The 19,692-nt window shown below is 35.7% G+C and overlaps 1 pseudogene across 1 annotated transcript in view; it reads right to left on the bottom strand.

Moving 5' to 3' along the window:
• Positions 1 to 3,320: 3,320 nt before the first annotated feature.
• The window catches only part of LOC308340213 (nucleophosmin-like), a 68,988-nt pseudogene continuing 52,616 nt past the window's right edge, over positions 3,321 to 19,692 (bottom strand). Inside the window, exon 2 of the transcript in view lies at positions 3,321 to 3,827. The product of the transcript in view is annotated as a nucleophosmin-like (transcript). The remainder of the gene's footprint in view (positions 3,828 to 19,692) is intronic.

The raw sequence follows: 19,692 nt of genomic DNA, 5'->3' as shown, positions 1-19,692 counted from the left end.
ATAATACAATTTATATAAGCACCAAAATAAAGGAAATACATAGGTATAAAATAAATAAAAAATAAAATAAAAAAATACATAGGTATAAAACCAACAAAAAATCCAAATGAGGGAAATAACAACTATGATGAGGGAGAACAAAGACTATAAATAAATCAAGAGATGTTCATGGATGGGAAAACTCAATATTGTTAAAATATCAATTCTTCTCAACTTTATCTATAGATTCAATGAAATCCCAATCAAACTTCCAGAAAGTTATTTTGTGGATATTGCCTAATTCTCAAGTTTATTTTTATTTATTTATTCTTAGTTCTCAAGTTTATATGGACATATAAGATACTCAGAAGCACCGAAACAATATTGATATGACTGAGAAGAGAATGCCCTTCTTGTATGAAATCAAACAGCAAAGAATATGAAAGTTCACTGATTATTCATAGCTGAAATGAAAGACATCATGTGTTTGAAGATTGGAATACTTAAAGTCTTAAAATGTCCATAGTGATCCAAGATTCTATGTAATCCCTAGCAATCCCAATGGCAACTTTTGTTTTGTGGTAAAGGAATAAAACATCCTACAATTCATGTGGAATGTCAAGGGACTCTGAAGCCATAACCTGAAAGAGAACAAAGCCGGAGGACTTATATTACCTGATTTCAAAACACAGAACAAAGCAAAAGCAATTAGGACTGTATTTTACTGGCACAAAGGCAGAAATATAGAACAAGTGAAACAGAAAAGAAAGTCCAGAAATGAACCTTTGCATATAAGAACAAATGATTTTTGAAAAGGGTTTCAAGACCATTCAATGGAGAAAGAATCAACTCTTCAACAAATGGTGCTGGAAAAACAGGTATTCCTATGCAAAAGGATGAATTAAGACCCTTAGCTAATACCATACAGAAAAATTAACTCAAAATGGATCAAAGATGTAAGACCTAAACCTATAAAACTCCTATAAGAAAATCTAGGGAACAGTTTCAGAACATTTGGTTTGCCACTGATTTCTTGGATATGACACCAAAAGCATAGGCAAAAAAAATTTTTTTTAAAGTGGGCCTACAACAAACTTTAAATATCCTGTGTATTAAAGGAAACAACAGAATGAAAAAGCAACCTATGGAATGGGAGAAAATAAATCCTAATCTTATATCTGATAGGGGATTAATATCCAGAATATATAAGGAACTTATACAACTCAACAACAACAAATTAACTCACTTAAAAAATAGGCATACAACTTGAGTACGTATTTCTACAAAAAAGATAGACATGATCTTTATGCACATGAAAAGAGGTTTAATATTGCTAATATCAACAACATTACTGATAATTACCTCACAACCACTGGGATGCTGTTATCAAAAAAACAGAAACTAGCAAGTGTCGGTGAGGATAAAAAGACAAAGGAACCCTGCACACTGTTGGTGGGAATGTAAAATGTTAAAGCCATTATGGAAAACAGTATGAAGTTTCCTCAATAATTTTTTAAAAATAATAGAATAACTGTATGATCCAGCCGTCCTACTTCTGGATATATACCCAAAAGAAATCAAAACAAGATCTTGAAGAATATCTGTATATTTATGTTCATTATAGTATTATCCACAATATCCAAGAGGTAGAAGCAACCCAAATGTTCACGGACAGATGAATGGATAAAGAAACTGTGAGGGGCACCTGAGTGGCTCAGTTGCGTGTTCGGCTCTTGATATTTGCTAGGTCAAGATCTCAGAGTCATGAGATTGAGCCCTGCATCAGGCTCCGTGCTGGGCACAGAGTTTGCTTGTCCTCCCTCTGCTTCTCTCTCTCTCTCTCTCTCTTTCCAATAACTAAATAAATAAAATCTTAAAAAAAAAAAAAAGAAAGAAAATGTGTACACACACACACACGCACACACACACAGTGGAATATTAGGCAGCCTTTAAAAAGAAGGAGATCCTGTAACATAATACAACATTGATAGTTAAGCAAAATAAGTTAACCACAAAAGGACGGATAACCATATAATTCCTCTCATAGAAAATGTCTAAAATAGAAAAAAAAATCATAGAAAAATAAAATAGGGGATGCCTGGGTGGCTCAGTTGATTAAATGTCTGCCTTGGGCTCAGATAGTAATCCTGGGGTCCTGGGATTAAGTCCTGTATCAGGCTCCCTGCTCTGTGGGGAATCTGCTTCTCCCTCTGCCTGCCACTCCCCCTGCTTGTGCTCTCTCTCTCTCTGACAGATAAATAAATAACATCTTTTCAAAAAAAAAAAAAAAAAAGAAAGAAAGAAAGAAACAGGGGCTCTTGGGTGCCTCAGTGGGTTAAGCCTCTGCCTTCAGCTCAGGTCATGATCTCAGGGTCCTGGGATCGAGCCCCACATCGGGCTCTCTGCTTAGCGGGGAGCCTGCTTCCTCCCCCTCTCTCTACCTGCATCTCTGCCTACTTGTGATCTCTCTCTCTCTCTCTCTGTCAAATAAATAAATAAAATCTTTTTTAAAAAGGTTAAAAAAAGAAACATAAAGTAGAAAATTGGTTGCCAAGGTATGGGGAGACAGAAAAAGATAATTAATATTTTGTGGTTGTAAAGTTTCAGTGTTGTAAATGAAAAGGTTCTGGAAATCTGTTGCACAATAATGTGAATACACATTTTGTTAACTTTATTAAAATATTGAGTTTATCTCAAATGTATATTTTTATCTCCACACTTCCATTTGTCTGACCACCACTACTACTATATCTTACCATGACATTCCATACATACTTAACACCAAGCAAAGGGTGGAGTTCCATCTTTAAAAACTAAACAGGCATTTTGGAAAACATATTCTTGGTAAGGAACCTAGACAACATTTATCAGACATGGGAGAGAAAGTTCTCACTCTGCATTATAAAAGGGATAGCCAGATATCAACTGTATCAACTATTACAGAATGAAAGAAGACTGAAATTTTAACAAACTGTTTAAACTGTTTTCTTTAAGAGACTTCCTCCACCGCCAGAGATCTTCAGTAGCCTCTCAGTCAGTCATCTGGAAGCGATTATTCACATAATTGATGAACTTGGCTTCCACTATGGGAAGAGAACCACTTTTTTCTATACTTGCTTACCTTTTTGTCTTAATGTCTTCTACAGAACTAGGTCCTATGGTGCTTTGGGAGCTTTTCCTGTTTTTTGAAATATTCTTGACCTTTCAGTCTTGGTGTTGATGATTTTGAGTTTTTTTCCATTCTGGTTTGGTTTTTGTATTTTTATCTGGATTTTTCCCCCCTGGATTTTTCTGGATTTTTTTCTTTCTGGATATTGTATTTTTATCTGGATTATGTTTTTATCTGGATTAACATGTATAGATTTCTTTACTGGAGGCTTTTCTTCAGCTTCCTTCTCATCATCATCTTCAGGAGCAGCATGTTTTACTTTTTTCGGTGGAAACTTGCTACCACTTCCAGGGACAGAACACTTTCCAGATCTACTAATGAGTTTTACATCCTTTGTCTTCTGACTCCACATCTTCTTCCACAGCTACTAAGCTCCGTCCACTAATATGTGCAGGCCCTGAACCACATCTCAGCTATAACACCACACATGGTGTTATTTCAAAGCCCCCAATGAAAACTGTTGGCTGTACAGACATTTTTAGAGTTGTCAGTGTGACTTTAATTGGACTGACTTCATAATTTATTGCCTCTGCTTCAACAATGTGTAATTCATCCTTTGCACCAGCTCCTAATTTTCAACATTATCCATCTTAAAGTGGTAATTTTTGTCAGCCTTTAGTTCACAACCAAAAAGATAGTTCTGGGGCCTCTGGGGGGCTCATGTCTATGTCCATCAAATCTTCCACATTTCAGTGGGAGCGAGGGTGGATGGAGATAAATGACTACTATTCCATAAACAGCCGTGCAGGATGGAATCACACCAGCGCCTAATGTGAATATACTTGACACTACTGAATTGTACATTTAAAAAGGGGTAAGGTAATAAATATTATATATTCTTTGTCATAATTTTTAATTGGCAAAGAGTGAATAAGCATTTATCAAAATCATGTATGTAAATTGTCAGTACTCACATGAATGAAAATGCTCAACATCACTAATCTTTAAGAAATACAAAACAAGCCACAATGTGATACCACTTTACACTCACTAGGATGACTATTATTAAAAAAAAATAATAATAATAACAAGTTATGTAAAGATGTAGAAAATTGGAACCCTCATGCACTGTTACCAGTGGGACTGTGAAATTATGCAAATTGTGGAAAATAGCACGACGGTCCTCAAAAAAATTAAAATGTAGTTGGTCATTTGATCCATCAATTTCACTTTGGGGCATATACCTCAAAATTGAAAACAGGAACTTATGCAGGTATTTTTACAACTGTAGTCATAACAGCACTATTCACAAAAGTCAAAAAGTGGAAAGGAAACAACCCAAGTGTCCATTGAATGATGAATGAATAAACAAAATGTGGTATGTACTCTCAATGGAGTATTATTCAGTCTTAAAAGTGAAGGAAATTCTAACACATGGATAAACCTTGAAGACTTAAAATAAGTGAAGTAACTCAGCCACAAAAAGAAACATCGTATGATTTTCCTTGTAGGGGGTTCTTAGAGTGGTCAAATTCATAGATATAAAAAGTAGAATAGAAGTTACTATGGGCTAAATGGAAAAGGGAATAACAAGTTCATGCTTAAAGGATACAGAGTTTCTATTTGGGATGATAAAAATTACTGAAAAAGATAATGGTAAAGGTCACACAACATTGTTCATGTACTTAGTATTACTAAAATGGTGGATATTATGTTATTTTACCACAATTAAAAAATGGAAACAAGGGGTGCCTGGACGGCTCAGTTGGTTAAGCATCTGCATTTGGCTCAGATCATGATCTCAAGGTCCTGGGATGAAGCCCCCCATCGGGCTTTCTGCTCAATGGGGAGTCTGCTTCTCCCTTTCCCTTTGCCCCTCCCCCATGCTCTCGCTTTCTTTCTTGCTCTATTTTTCAAATAAAAAATAAAATCTTTTAGGGGCGCCTGGGTGGCTCAGTGGGTTAAGCCTCTGCCTTCGGCTCAGGTCATGATCTCAGGGTCCTGGGATCGAGCCCCACATCGGGCTCTCTGCTCAGCAGGGAGCCTGCTTCCTCCTCTCTCTCTCTGCCTGCCTCTCTGCCTGCTTGTGATCTCGCTCTGTCAAATAAATAAATAAAATCTTTAAAAAAAAATAAAGTCTTTTAGAAAATGGAAATGAATATGAGTTTATTATGGGAGCTCTTTATAACAGGAGGACTAAAGAAGGTATTTATACTTAAGCTAAATGGGAAACATTTTAAAAGAGAGGAAAAGAATTAATAAGGAAATTTATCTGGGGAAGGAAATTGTGTAACAAAACAGTGATAAGTGTGACTTGAAATATCTGAGGAGTGTCAGAATAAAGTATGGAATCAATTCTAGAGATAATGAGAGGAACCACATAGTTTTAATCATTGGATAGAATATTTGCTCACAATAGAACATTTATTTGTTTGCTTGATATTGTCCTTTAGATTTTGCATAAATGTTTTCTACACTATATGCTTTAGTATATTTGATAATAAGGTATACCTTCAGTAAGTATTTAGAAACCATTTCCTTCCTTCCTTCCTTTCTTCCTTCCTTCCTTCCTTCCTTCCTTCTTTCCTTCCTTCTTTCCTTCCTTCCTTCCTTCTTAGTTTTGATAATATTTCTCCACTTCTCTGGTATCAGAATCAGTAATCAGCAATCATGGCAGAGGTACTTGATATTCAGAGGATAGGGTCTTTTTTGCCCACCCTGAATCCCCCAAGCTATGTAGCCAAGCTGCTTCTGGAACACTTGCTGAGCAGCTTCTATGGCCAGAGGGCTTCAGGATAGTAGGTACTACTGTGCTAAGAGCTGAAATTGACTGAAATTAACTTGTTTACCATACAAGCTTTCTTCTTGAAATTGTAAGCCTTCAGTAGACTCAGGTTCTAATGTAGTTACATTAGGCAGATTCAGCCATTGCAATTTTATCTCAGTAGGGAGACACATTCCTGGTGCTTCCTACTATGCCATTGTCACAGATAATGATATATACACACACAAACACACATATACACACATAGATATATGTGTGTGCATGTATACATATATGTATCTATATATGGCATAATGTATACATTTTATGTATGTACATATAAGATGATATCTTTAAACTGTTTAATGTAATTTAGAGAGTGAGGGGAAATTTAGAGGAATATAATATAGATCCTAAAATTTCTTGAAATGTATGTCTATCAAGTACATTCTATATGTGGGATACATATTTTCTAACAACTAGAAGAAATGAGAAAATTTGGCAATATGTTGATGAATTTAGGTCATGAAAATCCAGGATTATTATTTATTAAATATTTGAATTTGTGTTTATCTGTATTGTTCTAATCAAGTTGATAAAAGAAGAGGCACCTAACTACAAGTGGAGGTCATTTTATGATGCATTTTTGTTTTTGTCCTTGGGGAGTATGATGGTATAATTCCAAATACTGAATTTCCAACTTCCATATAAATTTCCTTATTATTGCTGGATAACTTTTGTTGTTGCTTTCCCTCTTTTTTGAGTATTTATTTTATGCTAACATTTTTACTGCATATTAAATGACTATGAACACATAGGTCAGTTAAAAGTGTCTGTAGAGCACAGAATATGTTGCTAGAAAATGTTTTGGAGATGTGCCTAGTCACTATTTACATTGGCACTTGCAGTCTGCAGTATAATCAAAATGAGTTAATGTAATGTTGTACTAAGTAAGCAGGTGGCTTAATTTTGCAGGAATTAAGCAGTCAGTAAAATAGGGAATTTGAATTTGGTCCATAAGCACAGGAGTTGCTTTAGTTAACAATGTTGCCAAACTTGGAAAGGACAGCAGGATGTGTTTGTGTGTGTGTGTGTGTGTGCATAAATGAAAAGTAATAGAATATGAATATGAACTTGTTAGAAAATCAATATTGGAGGGGTGCCTGGGTGGCTCAGTGGGTTAAGCCTCTGCCTTCGGCTCAGGTCATGATCCCAGGGTCCTGAGATGGAGCCCTGCGTTGGGCTCTCTGCTCAGCAGGGAGCCTGCTTCCGCCTTTCTCTCTGCCTGCCTCTCTGCCTACTTGGGATCTCTCTCTCTGTCAAATAAAGAAAAAAAAAAAGAAAAGGAAATCAATATTGGAAAATAGATCACATCTTGGTGATTGAAAGAAATACTAATACTATGAAATTTATTTCTTCCAATAAATGAAACAGAGTGAAAAATTCAAAAATGTTTTAAGTACCTTCATATATTTTATTTATAATTTTATATATAATAGAATATATAGTAAAGGTATATCTCAACAAGTTGACTTTATTATAAGACTAAATAATATACATTAAACTGATGCTTATATGCATAATGGAATGTGTACTTTATATGCCTTATTTATATTTTTTCAACATCTTTATAAAATACCAACTTTTAATTTACCATGGGGAGAGTACAATGTATTTAGTCAAAGCAATGTAGCCAAAATTAAGCATCTAATAAGCTTCCAGCTAGGATTTCAAGACAGTCTTTCTTTCTGATATCAAGGTTCTGTGCTCAAAAAGTTGCTAATGTTCCCATTTACTTAAGGAATGAACATCAAGGGGCTGGATGAAGGTTGAAAAGGGCAGTGCTTACTCCTGTCTTGATCTGAAAGAATTCGCTGAAGTAACTTTTACATTTAGAAGAAAAGGAACATTGTATTTCTAAGCCAGATGGGGAGGGAACAATAGAAAATATTGTGAACAGAAAAATTATTATGGGCAGTGATACACAGGTTGATAGTTTTTTAGGAGACATGCCACACAGTCCAAATACATTTTGTAATGTAATTTATAATCAGTATGTTAAGGGCTTTCATTGAGCTTGTAAGAAGAAAGTTGAATTGTAAGATGAAATTACAAGGGATTTATCAAATGAAAATAGACTCCCCATCATAATATATATGTGTGTATATGTCCATAGTATATATTTGATTTGTTTACCCCACAAGATTTCAGTTACATTAGATTCGAGCAATTGCATTAATTTGGATGTTGAGTTATTAAGGGCAGTGTTGAGACTTTTGTCAATCAAGTCGATTCACACATATGTTTTTTCTCCTCCACATCTTTAACAATGATGAGACCCATCTAACTTATGGTTTATGGCACTATGATCCAAATTGTTCTTTTAATTCTACATCTTGGGGCACCTGGGTGGCTCAGTATGTTAAAGCCTCTGTCTTCCGCTTGGGTCCTGGTCCCAGGGTCCTGGGATCGAGCCCCACATTGGGCTCTCTGCTCAGCAGGGAGCCTACTTCCCTTCCTCTCTCTCTGCCTGCCTCTCTGCCTAATTGTGAACTCTGTCCGTCAAATGAATAAATAAAATCTTTTTAAAAAATTCTACATCTCAATCATTTTTATGATTTATTGTTTTCTAGAAGGAACTATAATGAAAATCCAGCAAGTTAAAAAGATGAAAGTCTTTTGAATCAGAATTTTTTATGATTCCTGCCTAAGCCATACTTTGAACAAGATAATTAACTCTCCAAATTACCAATTTTTAAAATCTATCAAATAGTGAGGAACTTCTAAAGATATTGCTTAGTTCTAATGATATTGCTATAAGAAAAATTTAAGAGGGGCGCCTGGGTGGCTCAGTGGATTAAGCCTCTGCCTTCGGCCCAGGTCATGATCTCAGGGTCCTGGGATCGAGCCCCTCATCGGGCTCTCTGCTCAGCGGGGAGCCTGCTTCCCCCTCTCTCTCTGCCTGCCTCTCTGCCTACTTGTCATCTCTCTCTCAAATAAATAAATTAAATTAAATAAAAAAATTTAAGAAGGAGAACACAGCAGTATGTGATCAAGAATTATTAGTGTTTTTTTTTTTTTTTTTTTTTTTTAGGATTATTAGTTTCTGTCTTTTCACCATGTCTACTCCTGCTCATTACTTTGAACTAGGATCAATAGTCATTGACTTTTGTCTAGAACATACTGTACTACATGTAGCAGCTTAATTTGGGTTTGATATAGATAGTCAAGGCCAAATATGAGGTTTTGTTAGATCAAGATCATGAACAGAGCTAGAATTATTATTTTAAGCCTCTCCCATCGTTGGTAATATAGTTAATGGGGTTTCAGAAGGCATAGTGATCATCAACGTACAGTTTGATAGTAATATCAAAATGTTTCGGTTGTATTCTCAATTTTCAATTCCTTTCAGATTCTCCAAAACCAGTCTTTGAAAAGGAATAGGGCTTTAGCTTCTCAAACTGTACTGAATACTGAAATCATGTAGAGAACTTCTAAAACTATAGATGACAAGGTCATCACCCATATCAATTAAATCTGTATGTCTGCAGATAAAAGTGAAGAATAAATATTAATATATTTTTAAAGATTTTATTTATTTATTTGAGAGAGAGAGAGCACACAAGTGAGGTCAGGGCCAGAAGGAGAAGCAGACTGCTTCTTAGGGAGCCTGACACAGGGATAGATCCCAGGACCCTGAGATCATGAATTGAGTTGAAGGCAGATGCTTAACTCATTAAGCAACCCAAGATCCCCTCAGTATTTGAAAGACCCCTTTCTCCCTCTTCCCCCTGGTGATTCTACTGTATAGCAAAGATTAAGAATCACTGGCCTTGGGTTATGTTCTCTTTCAATTTGACGTTCAAACTAAGATTTTTATATGTAGCCTGAAAACCAAATTAAATTAAATTTAGTCAAGCAATAAAATGAACAAATATAATAACAAATAAACAAAAATAATCTAGTTATTTATCAGCTGCTGATAAAGATTATAAATTGTCTTCGAATATTTGCAAGTGTGATTACTCATTGTCTACTGTGTGAAATGACATAAAACTGCATTTCTGTAATTATAAACTCAAGTTTTTAGCTTTCGGGTTTGGATTCAAAAGGGGATGGGTCACAAGTGGCAGAAATATAATGTTGGGTAGTCTATCTAAATGCAGATATCTAAGGATTCTCTCCCTGTCGGTTTTTGCATTGAAAATACAGTGTTTCCTGGTTTTATTCTTCCATCGAATTCAACAGAAGGCATGATGACATATAATCATCACTGTTCAGCTTAAATGGCTTTTAACTGCATTCAGCAGGACTTTCTATTAGAACTTGTGTAATAAACTCCATTATCAAGTAGATATTACCAGAAATTGTTATCACTAACTCAAGTTGTATTATTTTGTGAATTCTAGTATATTTCATTTTATGATACTTGATTCCACTTAAATTAGTTATTTTCTTTTCTCTTGAAACGTTTCTCTAACACTACGATCACTTTGTTGTCAACTGCAACAATCTTGTTCATTACACATTTTATTGCAATTTGTCATTATTTAGGTAACATTTATTGCTGAAGAATTACAAGTTTTGCCCGTATCACTAAGTTTTATAAGCTATATGTATATAAGTCATATGTGCATATATATGTGTATATATATATGAGGTTCTTTGGTATGTCATGCAGTTTGTTTTTACTCAATGAGCTGTTGGCAAGATGTAGACATTGTGTCAGGAAATAGATCTATCACACAAAATAACCCAATTGCCTGCTTAATGGTAAACAAGCTGAAAAGAAAATAGTGGAAGCATAGCTCAAGGAATCATGTCTAATCATGATCATTATGTAGGATGCCTTTTTATAAGAGTGCTAAGTGCCTTTTTTTTCCTTTTTTTTTTCTTTTTACAGAATGATATCAGTATACATATGCTATTAGAAAAAATTTACCATACATATTACTCTAGCAATATGCATTTATTAATTATTTGAGATAAGAACCAAGAACATAACATAATGACATAATAATCTAAATATATTCTATATTTTATGTTCTATAACTTATATTGTGTAAGAGTTTAAGCCTAGTCACAATGTTGCCATCAAACACTACTGGCAAAATATAAGCTCATAATACATTTTGGATAAATAATTAAAATTTACTATCGAGTTAATTTTAAAAAGTACTTGCACAGTCAGATCATGCTGGTTTTATGAACTGTTTATGCAGCAGCGGGGGGACTTCATGAAATCTATGTACATTCTGAATAAAAAGCATTAAGTATTCATGAAGTTATTGTGTGGTGTGTCTGGCAATACAGTATGCATACATTTATGTGAATATATATATTGAACTCACTGTTTTAAATATAAAACAAATCTCACTTACTATTTACAAAAGAACAGTTGATGAAAATACTAGAAAATTTAAGTTTCTAAAAGTAACCAATGTAGAAAAGAATTGATGGCATATACTACACAATAATTTTAGGATGTTACTAATATCCCAATATTTTTACAAGACGAAATCCTTCAATTTAATTTATTCATGTGACTTTTTGATACTCAGTGTAATCCAGTAACTCTAATTCTTATCTGATTGTTGGTGCATAGCCAAAAGTGTATATTCACACAAAACAAATTCCTACATTTTAAAATCACATCTTAACAAAATTATGTCCTACACATTATCCATAAGCAACACTTTTGGAAAATTCAGACTTAATCTTTTCTGTTTAAATTAGATCCAAACTTCCTTCAGCATTTTCAGATGTAATTTATATTATATTTACTGTCCTTACAAACATTGAAATTTTTGATGATTCTCCAAATACTTTCTCTTCATTACTCACACTTCCTAATGGAGCAACAATTTCAGAGATTCACATAATTTCTAAAACTTCTCTTTGTTCCTCTATCACTTATCACTTTGCATAGTGCGTGGTGGGATGAGTTATGCATTCTATATTGTTCTCTTTTTCTTTTAATTGGTTTTTATTTTTTATTAACATGTAATATATTATTATCCCCAGGGGTACAGGTCTGTGAATCACCAGGTTTACAAACTTCATAGCACATACCTTCCCCAATGTCCATAACGCCACCACCCTCTCCCTAGCCCCACTCCCCCTGGCAACCCTCAGTTTGTTTTGTGAGATTAAGAGTCTCTTATGGTTTGTCTCCCTCCCCGGTCCCATCTTGTTTCATTTTTTCCCTTCCTACCCCCCACAATCCCCAGCCCTGCCTCTCAAATTCCTCATATCAGAGATCATATGATAATTCTCTTTCTCTGATTGACTTGTTTCACTTAGCATGATACCCTCTAGTTCCATCCACGTAAATGCAAATGGCAAGATTTTGTTTCTTTTAATGGCTACATAGTATTCCATTGTATGTGTGTATATGTATATATACCACATCTTTGTTACCCATTCATCTGATGATGGACATCTAGGTTCTTTCCATAGTTTGGCTATTGTGGACATTGATGCTATAAACATTCAGGTGCACATGCCATTTCTGATCACTACATTTGTATCTTTGGGATGAATTACGCAGTAGTGCAATTGCTGGATAGAGGGTAGCTCTATTTTCAACCTTTAGAGGAACCTCCTTACTGTTTTTCAGAGTGCCTGCACCAGCTTGCATCCCTAACAACAGTGTAGGAGGGTTCCCCTTTCTCCGCAACCTTGCCAACATCTGTCATTTCCTGACTTGTTAATTTTAGGATATCTCATTGTGGTTTTGATTTGTATTTCCCTGATTCCAAGTGATAGCAAGCACTTTTTCATGTGGTCTGTTGGCCATCTAGATGTGTTCTTTGCAGAAATGTCTGTTCATGTCTTCTACCCATTTCTTAATTGGATGATTTGTTCCTTAGGTGTTGAGTTTCATAAGTTCTTTATAGATTTTGAATATTAGCCCTTTATCTGATATGTTATTTGCAAATATCTTCTCCCATTCTGTCAGTTGTCCTTTGGTTTTGTTGACTGTTTCTTTGTTGTGCAAAAGCTTTTGATCTTGATGCAGTCCCAATAGTTCATTTTTGCCCTTGCTTCCCTTGCCTTTGGTGAGGTCTCTAGGAAGAAGTTGCTGCGGCTGAGGTCAAAGAGGTTGCTCTGTGTTCTCCTCAAGGATTTTGATGGATTCCTGTCTCACATTGAGGTCCTTCATCCATTTTGAGTCTATTTTGTGTGTGGTGTAAGGAAATGGTCCAGTTTCATTTTTCTGCATGTGGCTGTCCAATTTTCCCAGCACCACTTGTTGAAGAGACTGTCTTTTTTCCATTGGACATTCTTTCCCGCTTTGTCGAAATTAGTTGACCATATATTTGAGGGTCTATTTCTGGGCTCTCCATTCTGTTCCATTGATCTATGTGTCTGTTTTTGTGCCAGTACCATACTGTCTTGATGATGACAGCTTTGTAATAGAGCTTGAAGTCTGGAATTGTGATGCCAGCAACGTTGGCTTTCTTTTTCAATATTCTTCTGTCTATTCAAGGTCTTTTCTGGTTCCTTATAAATTTTAGGATTATTTGTTCCATTTCTTTAAAAAAAGTGGATGGGATTTTGATAGGGATTGCATTAAATGTGTAGATTGCTTTAGGTAGAATAGACATTTTCACAATATTTGTTCTTCCAATCCATGAGCATGAAATATTTTTCCATTTCTTTGTGTCTTTCTCAATTTCTTTCATGAGTACTTTATAGTTTTCTGGGTACAGATTCTTTGCCTCTTTGGTTAGGTTTATTCCTAGGTATCTTGTGGTTTTGGGTGCAGTTGTAAATGGGATTGACTCCTTAACTTCTCTTTCTTCTGTCTTGTTGTTGGTGTAAAGAAATGCAACTGATTGCTGTGCATTGATTTTATAACCTGACACTTTACTGATTCCTGTACAAGTTCTAGCAGATTTGGAGTGGAGCCTTTTGGGTTTTCCACATATAGTATCATATCATCTGCAAAAGAGTGATAGTTGACTTCTTTGCCGATTTGGATGCCTTTAATTTCTTTTTGTTGTCTGATTGCTGAAGCTAGGACTTCTAGTACTATGTTGGATAGCAGTGGTGATAATGAACATCCCTGCCATGTTCCTGACTTTAGCAGAAAAGCTTTCAGTTTTTCTCCATTGAGAATGATATTTGCGGTAGGTTTTTCATAGATGGCTTTGATGATATTGAGGTATGTGCCCTCTATCCCTACACTTTGAAGAGTTTTGATCAGGAAGGGATGCTGTACTTTGTCAAATGCTTTTTCAGCATCTATTGAGAGTATCATATGGTTCTTGTTCTTTCTTTTATTAATGTATTGTTTCACATTGATTGATTTGTGGATGTTGAACCAACCTTGCAGCCCTGGAATAAATCCCACTTGGTCGTGGTGAATAATCTTTTTAATGTACTGTTGGATCCTATTGGCTAGTATTTTGATGAGAATTTTTGCGTCTGTGTTCATCAAGGATATTGGTCTGTAATTCTCTTTTTTGGTGGGATCTTTGTCTGGTTTTGGGATCAAGGTGATGCTGGCCTCATAAAATGAGTTTGGAAGTTTTCCTTCCATTTGTATTTTTTGGAACAGTTTCAGGAGAATAGGAATTAGTTCTTCTTTAAATGTCTGGTAGAGTTCCCCTGGGAAGCCGTCTGGCCTTGGGCTTTTGTTTGTTTGGAGATTTTTGATGACAATTTCAATCTCCTTACTGGTTATAGGTCTGTTCAAGTTTTCTATTTCTTCCTGGTTCAGTTGTGGTAGTTTATATGTCTCCAGGAATGCATCCATTTCTTCCAGATTGTCAAATTTGTTGCCATAGATTTCTTCATAATATGTTCTTATAATTGTTTGTATTTCTTTGGTGTTGGTTGTGATCTCTCCTCTTTCATTCATGATTTTATTTATTTGGGTCCTTTCTCTTTTCTTTTTGATAAGTGTGGACAGGGGTTTATCAATCTTATTAATTCTTTCAAAGAACCAGCTCCTAGTTTCGTTGATTTTTTCTATTGTGTTTTTGGTTTCTATTTCACTGATTTCTGCTCTGATCTTTATGATTTCTCTTCTCCTGCTGCATTTAGGCTTTCTTTGTTGTTCTCTAGGTCTTTTAGGTGTAGGGTTAGATTGTGTATTTGAGACATTTCTTGTTTCTTGAGAAGGGCTTGTACTGCTATATATTTTCCTCACAGGACTGCCTTTGCTGTGTCCAATGGATTTTGAACAGGTGTTTTTTCATTATCATTTGTTTCCATGAATTTTTTCAATTCTTCCTTAATTTCTTGGTTGACCTATTCATTCTTTAGAAGGATGCTGTTTAGTCTCCATGTATTTGGCTTCTTTCCAAATTTCCTCTTGTGATTGAATTCTAGCTTCAGAGCATCCTGGTCTGAAAATATGCAGGGAATGATCCCAGTCTTTTGATACCGGTTGAGACCTGATTTGTGACCCAGGATGTGATCTATTCTGGAGAATGTTCCATGTGCACTAAAGAAGAATGTGTATTCTGTTGCTTTGGGATGAAATGTTCTGAATATATCTGTGATGTCCATCTGGTCCAGTGTGTCCTTGAAGGCCTTTATTTCCTTGTTGATCTTTTGCTTGGATGATCTCATCTTCAATGAGGGGACTGTTAAAGTCCCCTACTCTTATTGTATCATTGTCGATGTATTTCTTTGATTATGTTATTAATTGGTTTATACAGTTGTCTGCTCCCATATTAGGGGCATAGATATTTAAAATTGTTAGATCTTCTTGTTGTACAGACCCTTTGAGTATGATACAGTGTCCTTCCTCATCTCTTGTTATAGTCTTTGGCTTAAAGTCTAATTGATCTGATATAAGGATTGCCACCCCAGCTTTCTTCTGATGTCCATTAGCATGGTAAATTGTTTTCCACCCCCTTACTTTAAATCTGGAGCTGTCTTCGGGTCTAAAATGAGTTTCTTGTAGGCAGCATATTGATGGGTTTTGTTTTTTTATCCATTCTGATACCCTGTGTCTTTTGATTGGCGCATTTAGCCCATTAACATTCAGGGTAACTATTGAGAGATATGAATTTAGTGCCATTGTATTGCCTGTGTGGTGACTGTTACTGTATATTTTCTGTTCCTTTCTGATCTACTACTTTTGGGTATCTCTTTGCTTAGAGGACCCCTTTCAATATTTCCTGTAGAGCTGGTTTGCTGTTTGCAAATTCTTTCAGTTTTTACTTGTCCTGGAAGATTTTTCTCTCTCCTTCTATTTTCAATGATAGCCTTACTGGATATAGTATTCTTGGCTGCATGTTTTTCTTGTTTAGTGCTCTGAATATATCATGTCAGTTCTTTCTGGCATGCCAGGTCTCTGTAGATAAGTCCACTGCCAATCTAATATTTTTACCATTGTATGTTACAGACTTCTTTTCCCGGGCTGCTTTCAGGATTTTCTCATTGTCGCTTAGACTTGTAAATTTTACTATTAGGTGATGGGGTGTGGACCTATTCTTATTGATTTTGAGGGGGGTTCTTTGCACCTCCTGGATTTTGATGCTTGTTCCTTTTGCCATATTAGGGAAATTCTCTCCAATAATTGTCTCCAATATACCTTCTGATTCCCTCTCTCTTTCTTCTTCTTCTGGAATCCCAATTATTCTAATGTTGTTCGTCTTATGGTGTCACTTATCTCTCGAATTCTCCCCTCGTGGTCCAGTATTTGTTTGTCTCTCTTTTGCTCAGCTTCTTTATTCTCTGTCATTTGGTCTTCTATATCACTAATTCTTTCTTCTGCCTCACTTATCCTAGCAGTAAGAGCCTCAGTTTTTGATTGCACCTCATTTATAGCTTTTTTTATTTCAACTTGGTTAGATTTTATTTCTTTTATTTCTCCATAAAGGGCTTTTATCTCTCCAGAGAGTGTTTCTCTAATATCGTCCATGCCTTTTTCGAGCCTGGCTAGAACCTTGAGAATCGTCATTCTGAACTCTGGATCTGACATATTACCAATTCTGTATTGATTAGATCACTAGCCTTTGGTACTGTCTCTTGTTCTTCTTTTAGTGGTGAGTTTTTCTGTCTTGTCATTTTATCCAGATAAGAATATATGAAGGAGCAAATAAAATACTAAAGGAGTGGCAAAGACCCCAAGAAAATGTGCTTTAACCAAATCAGAAGAGACCCCAAATTGTAGGGGGAAGAAAGGGGGTAAAAAGAAGTTCAGGGAAAAAAAAAAGATTAAAAAAATAAAGAAAAATATAAAAAAGAAAATATGTATATTAGACTGGTGAATAGAACACAGTCACCCACTTAATTTTGGGAATATTTTGGTCTCTTAGAAGAAACTAACTCCCCAAATTTTAAAGAATTAAAAAAAAAAAACATACACACACACACACACACACACACCACACAATAAGGGTAAAAACGATGAAGGGATGGAATATGACTATAAAGATGAAAATCTTTTTAAAAAAATTTCTTTAAAGGGAGTTGATAAGATAAGTTGGTTGGGAGAATAAAGGAAAGGAAAGTGGAGAGAATTTTCTCAGGCTGGAGACTAGGACAAAGCCCTGTGCTAGATTTTGGGTATATTTTGATCTATTAGAAGAAGTTGTATCCCAAAATTTTTAGAAGAAAAAACCCTATGTGTATACAAAAAATAAAGTTAGATACAATGAAGGATAAAATATGAGTATAATAATAAGGGTTCAAAAAAGATTTTTTAAATGAAAGGTATTGTTAAGATAAACTAGTTAAAAAACATTAAAAGAGGTTGAGTAAAAGTTAAAAAAAATTTAGCATAAGAAAAAACAAAATTAAAAAAAATTAATTAACTTTGGAAGACTGAAGAATCATGGGGAGAAAGCTATGAATTCCATGCTTTGCTTTCTCCTCCTGTGGAATTCCACCGTTCTCCTAGGTAAGTGAACTTGGCCTTGGCTGGATTTCTTGCTGATCTTCTGGGGGAGGGGCCTGTTGTAGTGATTCTCAAGTGTCTTTGCCTGAGGTGGAATTGCACAGCCCTTACCAGTGTCCAGGCCAAGTAATCTGCTCGGGTTCGCTTTTGGGAGCTTTCATTCCCTGAATGGTTTCCATAGAGCTCTGGAGGACAGAAATGAAAATAGTGGCCTCCCAATCTCTGGTCTGGAGGAACGGAGAACTCGGTGCACCCTCAGAGAAAAGCGCTCAATCACTCCCATCTCTCTGGCCTCTGGCCGTGCACTGAGCTCACCCAGCCTGTGACCAAGCATCTCTGTCTCTGGCACACAGCCCTGCCTGGAGTCTCCAAACCCAGCAGATCCCTGTGCTTTTCCAGGGGGGTCTCCATGGATCTTTTGGGGTCTCTTCTCACAGAGCAGTGGCCAGACTCTGCCACGGATCACAGTTTAAGGTAACCCCGAGTTGAGAGCTCACTCCTCAGCTCTGTCTCTGTAACCTGCTTCCCTGTTCCGATACCTGCAAGCTCTGTAACACTCAGACACTCCAAATCCTTCTGTGATCCCGCGGGACCTGAGACCACGCAGTCCCTGCATGGGCTTCACCCTGGCTTAACCTCTGGAGTGATGTCCTTCAGTGGAGCAGACTTTTAAAAGTTCTGATTTTGTGCTCCATTGCTCTGCTGCTTGCCGGGAGCTGGCCCCTCTCCTCTGCTGTCTATCTTTCTGTCACTTTGGATTCACTTCTCTGCAGGTCCTACCTTTCAGAAGGTGGTTGATTTTCTGTTTCTAGAATTGTTGCTCTTCTTCTCTTTGATCTCCTGTTGGAATTGTAGGTGTTTGGAATGGTTTGATAAGCTATCTAGCTGATCTCATGTTACCTGATGTCATCTCAGCCTGCTACTTCTCTGCTAACTTCGAAATCACATTCTATATTGTTTTCAAAGTAATACCAACCCCTAAACCCATCACTCATCAGTCTGAATTAAATCACTATAGTATCTCCTCTGGTCTAAATGGATTTTTAACCTATTACTAACACTACTACTGTTTGGTTTGAAGTCAGAAAAATTTTATGCCAAAATTTCTTTCTATTCTACTTATTTAGTACTCAGTGAGATTGCTAGAATCCCTCTCAGTGGAGAAGTGATTCTTGTAGCATCTAGAGAAGTTGAGTCCATCACTTTATTTTATTAGCATGAAGTATGATCCACTCAGATAATAAGGCAATAATATAGAATGTGCTATAACAAAAAGTATGCTGTGCGGAAACCGTATTACCTCAGCGACTACTACTGACCACTTACCAGTTTGTTCCAGCTGCTGTACATAGTATTGACTTCAGTTTTCTATATCATTGAGACACTTAATTCATTAAAGTTATCTTTCTTCATCCTTATGCTAATAGAGAAGCTCAGGCATTTCTGCTAAATAACTACTAGGTCCATTTTTGGTTTTCTTGTTTGTTTTTGAGAGAAAAATCTCCTTTCAGACTTGTTAAAAATGATATGAAGAGGTTTATCAGAAGAAAATATAACACTCAAAGAAACTCTCCTAGGGTTTCCACAACATAGCTTGCCAATACATGGATTTTAAATGTTTTGACCTCTATAATTGGAAGATACTAACTCTGTGTTGTTTTAAGTCACCAAGCTTATAGTTTATTATAGCAACAATAGAAAATAAATACCCTGAAAAAGGACTTTGCCAATGTTTATAACATGAGGAATAAATTTGTTTAAGAGGTTTTATTTATAATTCTAGCTTTTACTTAGGATTTGCTATGAGCCATCTCCTAGAGAATCCCATATCTCAATACTCCAGAAGCAAAAAGATAAAATTTATCCAGGTTTCCTTTTAGTAGCAGTTTTTTCTTATACCAATTAATAGAACTGAAATACACATTGGTATTTAAATATATTTATTATATTTACTTTTTATAATTGAAATAGGATTAA

Source organism: Martes martes (genome assembly GCF_963455335.1).
Source record: "Martes martes genome assembly, chromosome: 3".
Taxonomy (NCBI): Eukaryota; Metazoa; Chordata; class Mammalia; order Carnivora; family Mustelidae; genus Martes; species Martes martes.
The sequence above is the reverse complement of the archived record's forward strand: the minus strand, read 5'-3'. Positions and strand labels throughout refer to the sequence as shown.